The 7,884-nt window shown below is 38.6% G+C and overlaps 1 long non-coding RNA gene across 1 annotated transcript; it reads right to left on the bottom strand.

Annotated features, from left to right (window-relative positions):
- Positions 1-4,425: 4,425 nt before the first annotated feature.
- On the bottom strand, positions 4,426-7,198 carry LOC117938193. The gene is made up of 4 exons (XR_004655346.1): positions 7,188-7,198; positions 5,986-5,987; positions 4,713-4,729; positions 4,426-4,520 (listed from the first exon to the last, which is right to left on the bottom strand). It is a non-coding gene; the product is annotated as an uncharacterized LOC117938193 (long non-coding RNA).
- Positions 7,199-7,884: the final 686 nt, after the last annotated feature.

Raw genomic sequence — 7,884 nt, 5'->3', positions numbered from 1 at the left:
AATACTCCAATTGTGTCCTTAATTTCTTGATTCGAAGTTATAATTTCCCGTAATTGCGTGGTAAAGTGATTTTTCAAGGCTTGAATCGCCTCCAGGAGGTTAGCTTCAGAAGTCTGGGAGCTAGCGTTAGCCTCCTCCACGTGCTCGGTTTCCACTTCGCTGCTAGCCTCGCCTTCGGATCCCTCTTTGCCGGAGGTTTTCGTTTTTAATTTGTGTTTACTCGGCATCTTGGCAGGTTGAATTGAATCCCAGAGAGTTTGCTCGAGCAAAAGATCTATTAGCAGTGGTCTAGATATCTAAATGTGGAGTGTATTGGTCGGAGCTCAGAGCCCTGCAGCTGCTCAGTCAGACGCCATAACCGGAAGTCCCTACTGTGTTTGTATAAACTCTATAAAATGTGTAAAAATCTGCCTTTCAGGTAATTTCTCAATTCTGGCCCCTCAGCAGTTTGAAAAAAAACAAACATAAGAGACAACCCCAGGACATTACAAAAGCCCACAAATACACAAAAGTATTCATCATACGTTCTCTAAATTATTGGTAAATGTGGCTGCCAACTAGCCTTAAGGGGAGTTTGGGATGTTTTCCCCCGAGAACATGTTGTTTAGTGTGGGAATACTGTTTCCCATGTCATTTCAGACACAGACAAATTCAAGCACATTCAGTACTCTATGCATAAGACCTAATGAATGAAGATCCAGTCAGACAATTCATCTGACTTGATCTGATCAGGATCAGACAGTCATTTAAAAGTGCTGTGTTCAGCTATGACTTTCAGTGCTGTGAAGATGTCAAACTTCCAATGTGGTCAGCAAAGGGATTAATGTCTACCTGGCAATCCAAAGCAAATATACATGTATAACAGCATACAAACAGAATAGCATAGTAATAGAAAAATGACTTTGGTTATAAAACCACAGTGCAGATGAAACAAAAAAGGCATGGATTATCTAGGCCCAGCCAGTAACATTCAGCAAATAATGCAAATAAGTCACCAAAGGTACATGTTAACCTTCAACTTTTAAAGCACTCATGCTTTTGGGGTTTTTCCCTTTCCTTGGTCTTATATATCTCTTTGTCAATGCTATTGTGTGTGCGTGTGTGTGTCTGTCTGTGTATGTATACAAATATACACACACAAATATACATACAGACATTTGTGGTCTTTACAGAATAAACCACAGAAATTGGTGATGCTATGATTTTTTCTTTAGTGCCACCATGAGGTTGACATTTGTGGATTTAAGTAAAATGTCAAAAGCTACTGAATGAATTTTCATGAAAATTGATATGTGGGATATCTGATAAAAGCCTCGTCCTGTACAGCACACCAAGAGAATTGTTCAAGTGCTCATATCATGCTTTTTGGGGCTTTTGGGGTGTAATAGGTTTAAAAAGTGAAAACGCCCCCACAAAGGCTCTAAAAAACTTCCAGAGAAAACTTTCTTCACAAACCGCTCCAAACAGCTCTGTTGTACTCCAGCTTTTACTTCAAAAACAAATGTGCGTCAATTTGTAACACACATTATACTGCTCCCCTAACTGCTAGCATGGCACACCCTCGTACTCTACTTCTGAGTGGCTAGTAGTCCTCACCTAGGTACTGCACATTTGTGAGTCCCCTCAAAGACGGTAAAGAAGTGAGATGCCTCACTCTGTAGCTAAAATAAAGAGTTGAACACACAGGGTGAAAAGAGGAGCTGCAGCAATATGCAGTAAATGTAAATGTGCTGTATTTATATAGCGCTTTTCCAGTCTTAACAACTGCTCAAAGCGCTTTTACATCTACAGGAAACATTCACTATTCACACACATTCATACACTGTGGCCGGGGCTGCCGTACAAGGTGCCACCTGCTCATCAGATAAACATTCACACACATTCACACTCCGATGGGCAGCACCGGGGTTCAGTGTCTTGCCCAAGGACACTTCGACAATGACTGCAAGGCCGGGGATCGAACCACCAACCTTCCGATTGACAGGAAACCACTCTACCACTGAGCCACAGCCGCCCCTATAGTACAGCAAAGATATGGTGTTTTCTGAAAATTAAACCTTAAACCTATTCTGAACCTGAAAGTGAGCATAATGAGCACTATAAGCTCTCCAACTCAAAGCCCTCATGACAGTTTTGTCAATACTGCAGTCTTGTTTTCAATTTTAGTTCAAACTCAAATTAGTTTGTTCTGTTTATCTTTAGCTTGTCTCCTCAAAAATTGGATTCTTTGATCAGTGTGGCCATTTTACTACCAGCTGAACTTTCAGCTTGCGCTGCCATTCTATCTGCATCATACTCCAAAGCTGTGCAAATTTCTCGAGTGGATTCTTTTTTTTGCTTTAGCTCTTTCAGATCCTCTTTGAAATGTTTCTTTTCTTGTAGTTTTCTTCTTCTTTTAAAGAGTCCCAGTCCACACAGATTTTTTTTCATTTTCTGTTACTCCCTTCCATGACTTATATTTTTACTTATATTTTTACTATGAAAACTGCCTAGGTTTTTGGCCTGTTCAAATAGTACACTACATAACTACCTCCTCATCTAAAGTTAGTAAATTAAATAGTATCAAATCTGTCAAATATGTTTTGACATATTGCCAACTGTTTGTCAAGCACATATTTCTCAATGAGGCCTTCAGGTGTGGCGCATTATAACAAATAATTACCCTTATCAAATCATAGGAGCTTCTTTTTGATATTATTCCAGAAATGGTTGGAAGGCTCTTGCTTTGAACATAAAGAAGTGGAGTTTTACACAAATAAGGGGATCCTTTCTTCCCTCAAAGAGGGTGTTGAATGATGCATTCTATGGGTTCTTCGCCTTCTTTGTCGACACTTGGTCAACAAACTTCTCAATAGAGGGCAAAATGCCAATGGCCCTCTCTGAAGCAGGCATATTTTCATGCCGATGCACTCTAACCCTGAATTAGTTGACTTTAACTGCAAATTGCATGGAAACCTGTTGGCCTATCCTACTTAAGTTTTAACACAAGCTGAAACTAAACATGTCAAGGAGTATTAACATGGAACCTTAAGTTCAGTATTTATATTTATTGTTAGTGTGTATTCGAAATCATTAGATAAAACTAGCTATTTCGGCTTGTTATTGCTACTCATCATTTAATACAACCACTGTATTTTCCTATAATTAGATTTTTTTTAAATATGGTATAAAACATTGTTTCAATTAAATTGGATGGAAAAAAGAAACTTCTCTTAATGCTCCAACGCATTTTATTCTTAAGAAAAATGGCTAAACACAGCCAGTCTTGGTGTGACAAACGTAACATCAGGTCAACATCAACGAGTCCACCCTAAAATGATTCATCTGAAAAATGTATTTCAAATCATTGAAACAATTATGTGTGTGGGTGTTGTACATGTTTGTGTGTTATCCGTGTTGTTTGTGTGTGTTGTCAGAGTGTGTTGTCCGTCCGTGTTTTTGTATGTGTTGTCAAGGTAAGTTGTGTGTGGGTGTTGTCTGTCCTTGTGTTGTGTGCGTGGGTGTTGTCTGTCCGTGTGTTGTGTGTGTGTGTGTGTGGGTGTTTAATGTGTCACAGATATAACAAAATGTGCTGTCCCCTGAGATTAAAGTTGTAAATTCATAAATAAAACAAAATTCACAAGAAACCCCCAGTCAAATATACAAGAAACTGAAAACAGGATCTGTTTGATCTGCCTAAATGAAGGGAGGCCAGAGCATGAACCAACAGAACATCATATCAGAACAATATCTAATTAATCTACACAGACTGATGAAGAACTGAAACAATAATGTCTAATGTCTTTCTGCTAAAACTACTCTCAGTTTTAATTTTCACACAAGTCACGTCCTTCAGCCAGCTTAAACAGCATTAAAGTTTGTGTAGGTGTGTGTGTTAGTGCGGTTGGTGTGCGGGTGTTGAATGTGTCTGTTGTTTGTATGTCTGCGTTTGACGTGTAACTGTTCGTCCGCTTGTTTTACCTAAATTAAAAGGTTAACCCCACTCACAGGTAGAAGAATGTAGTCATCAGCATCTTACAGTAGACTTGACATCTCTTTACATTGCAAGCTGATTTTTCAAAGTCCGTAGCTTTGGCTAGGTCAGTGTGGCCTAACAAGGAATACCTGTTGGATGACCTGAAATGTGAGCTTTGTAGTCTTGGGGTAGTAAAGATGGAGTGCATATTGTCCATCACGACTTCTCTCTCAATGATGATTTTTAACGAGGCTGGACTGAGATGCTGGGAAGAGGTGAGCACAGCACCTTCATGCTAATGAGAAGTGTCCCAATGGCAAGGTCATCATCAGATTCCTAAATAAAGAATAACAGAAGAGCACGATCATTACATTAGATTTTATCTTTTGAAAAACAACTTTAATCAATATAAGAGTGTCATGGTAAAAAATAAATAATAGTGAAAATTATAAGAAAGCAAGGGCTTGCTTGCAAAGCCTGCTTTGAACAACTTTTTGTGGTTGTCCCCAAGGATGATAGGAAGCCTTCTGAGCACCTGTGTATGGATCGCAGTTGGCTCTGTAGTCTTTTGGTAAATAAACCTGGTACTACAATTTAAATAGCTAAAATGAAAAACAAATAATGATCTATAAGAAAACTTAAACAAGCCAAGCCAGGTTTGGATTGAATAATACAACTAATAGAGTAGTATTGTGATGAGATGTTTTTACGAAACCTGTGAAAAACAATGCTATGAACATCATGTTTTTGAACCTACATTGGTCTGTTGTAAAACTGTCCAACATTCCCTCTCTTTGGTCAAAATAAGTTGTTGAGGAGACAAGGAATGTGCCGATCCATGCTCTCATAGAATTCCTGTTTGAGGTTCTTGCCCACAATCCCGCTGAACACCATGAAAACCTGAAAAACACCGAACACAAAAAAAGATAAGCCATCTGCAAAGTTGTGCTGAATAACATCCATGAATGTTCTTTTTCAGGGTGGCTACAGGTACAAACAAGTTAAATGTAATACTTTTTAATACCACTTCTAAACGAAATTTAGGACCACACTTACAATGGAAATACAAAGTGGAAATATCACAGAAATATATTCTGTGATGAGCTCTTTTTTGATCTATGGCACCAATCCAAATTTAGCCACGTGTCTGGTTTTGTCTTTTCCACAGGTAAATGACTGTACAAGCCCTGAATCTGGAAACATTGCTTGAAACACTTCTTTAATTGCATCATTTGACCTGCATGAATTGTGGCTTGTCACGGTCCTCAACACCCAGATCACCTCTGCTCGGAGTGTTGGCGTAGAGCCACATATTGCCCGTCAGCTGGCAGTGTTGGCTGTGGATGTCCAATCGTAACATCCAGTGTTGTAGCGTTGACATCGTTGCTAGTGATGGAAATAGTGGAATAGGAACTAGCAATGGTGGGTTGCTGGCGTGCCTTTACGTAGTCTCTTTACGTGTTTTTTGGCTCTGTACGTGTAATTCCACTACTCTGTTCCCCATTGTCCCAAGTTTAAAAATCTTCCAACACATAACATAGTTTGCTTCATTAGCATTTCCAGGCACCGACCAAACCCTCTATTGCATGAATAATTTTTTAAACATGGTTAAAATGTCTTGATTTGTTTTTATTACTCCAGGATGCTTAAATAATGCAATTGCAAAACAAATTAATTTACATTAGTGTGTAATTAATAATTTACATAATATATTTATTACAAAATGGCTTGAATAACAATATAAATACATTTTATGTTTTTCTTTTAAAATATTATAAATAATTGCAAACAGTGTTGGAGTAGCCTAAAGTTATAGTAATTTAATCTGAGCCATTTGTAAATGGTTTAAATGATGAAAAATTAAAGTTTACCTCCCCCAGATAACAGCTGAATTCTTTTTTGAAAGAAATGCTTCTAAAATCTAGAAAAACAACTACATTTTGGCTGATCCTAGAACGTGATCTTTAGTGTGACACAAAAGGGGCAGGGAAACATGATTTTGTGGGTATGTGAAGTCCTCAAAGGAATACTACTTCAAAATAAAAGACCTATTTACACAATTAAACAAAAAACAATGCATTTTACATGGTTTATTGCGAAGAACACTAAGAAAAATAATTTGTTGCCACATGGCAACACCATGCAAGAATACTCGTTGTTTTCTATGTGTAATTGAACTCCCATTTCCCCATATTTCTAGGTGGATTTTAACCATTGCTGTATTACCTGTATGGGGCGGAATAACAAATCCTGCAAAATTACAAATCTCACTGACTACGGCCAGGCCAAGACCCGCCCACGAAGCAGCTCAATTGGTTGGAGTTAGGCATTTGACCTCGAGTGGTTAAGGTTGGGTTAGCTGATTGGCCAGGGGATAGGACATGTACAAATGGGGTTAATGGTTAATGGGGTTTACTGCGACAACGCAGCACAAAGCCTACTGGAAAAAAATATTCGAACTGCCTGGCAGAACAAATTGCCTGCATTTTCGCCGTTACGTGACACAAACATATTTAACACCTATCCAATCTGAAATTAAGACAATTTAATACATTTTAAGGCCCAATTTTTAGGAAAGATAATTTAACCTGTTTTATTTGATTTAAAATGTTGCTGTTTAAATGAAAAACCTCATGCCCCAAATGAACACTACCAATGTTTTCCTTAAAGAGGACAAGAGTAAATGTGGATTGAGAAACTGCTTCTGTGCAAGGTGCAGAAAAATCCCATGACAGTGAAAGGTTACTCGGGCAGTTTTACTCAGTTGTGCACCCTGGGTTTTCTGGTGAATCTTTGCTAAGTGGACCTTAAGTGCATTAACGGAGTTGATTGTGCACACACATTCTTGGTTTAAGCAGGGAAATGGGACAGCTCTGCCATAGTTTCCATGTGTTAATGGATAATATTTTACAAGGTAACCCCTTTTCTCCCACAACGTTGTGTTACACCGAAATGAGTGAGTGAGAGGGAAAAAGAGCGCGGCCAAGGATGGGTTGACCTCCACAGCGCCCGCTGCAGTCCTTTACTCCGACAGCAGTTGAAGTGCTTTTCTATTGCGTAAAATGACGGTTATACAAATGATACAATCAAGCAAACTCGCCGGTATGTGAGCTGTCCTCAGACACTTAACACTAAGCAAACTTTAACTGACACTTTTTGAGTAGCTATTGTTGGCAATCAGCCATGCACAGGTTCAAACAATAACATTAAACAGAAAGAAAGAAGAAAAAACTGTGTCAACAAATTATCTGCAAGCTTTTGGCTAATAAAAATAACCACTAAGCTAACTAGGCTACAACACTTATTTTACATTTTAACCATTCCACTTGGAGTAAGGTTGTTTTCTGGTCAAGGTCCCGTCTGTTCGCTACCGATCCCTGTGCTTTCAGCTAAATAGTAATGCTAGCAGGTTTTTACAAAACATAAAGGACTAAGTTATGATCACTTGTAAGTAAAATTAGAAACAAAACTAGGGTTTACAGCGTGGTCACAGAAGGATAAGGGGAATGTGGATGACAGCGTTGCAGATGTGAAATCCTTTCTTCTTGCTCGTCATTATTAAAGAGATAGTGGAGGGATCTCAGCACCTTTTTTACATGCCACATCTCAAAAATCCACCTTTAAATGAATTGTGTAGGGTGTGGAGACCACAGCTTCTTACCACTTAGAGTTGAATCCCTCCAAATTGTTCTCCATAAACCAATTGTAGGAGAGCCATGAATTTCCAATTTACTGCGGGTCCATCCCTTGATACAGAGAGCATGTTTCTTAAATTAAGTTCCTTGGTGCCCTCCTGAAGTGATTACAAATAAAATCAAGTCCATCTTGAGAATATTCAAGTTTTCATTCATGTTGACTCAGATTAGAGTTTTCGTCTAAACTGTGGTCTATGGACCACTGGTGGTATGCCAGATAACCAAAGAGGTCTG

The sequence above is a fragment of the Etheostoma cragini genome, chromosome 22 (genome assembly GCF_013103735.1).
Source record: "Etheostoma cragini isolate CJK2018 chromosome 22, CSU_Ecrag_1.0, whole genome shotgun sequence".
Classification (NCBI taxonomy): Eukaryota; Metazoa; Chordata; class Actinopteri; order Perciformes; family Percidae; genus Etheostoma; species Etheostoma cragini.
The sequence above is the reverse complement of the archived record's forward strand: the minus strand, read 5'-3'. Positions and strand labels throughout refer to the sequence as shown.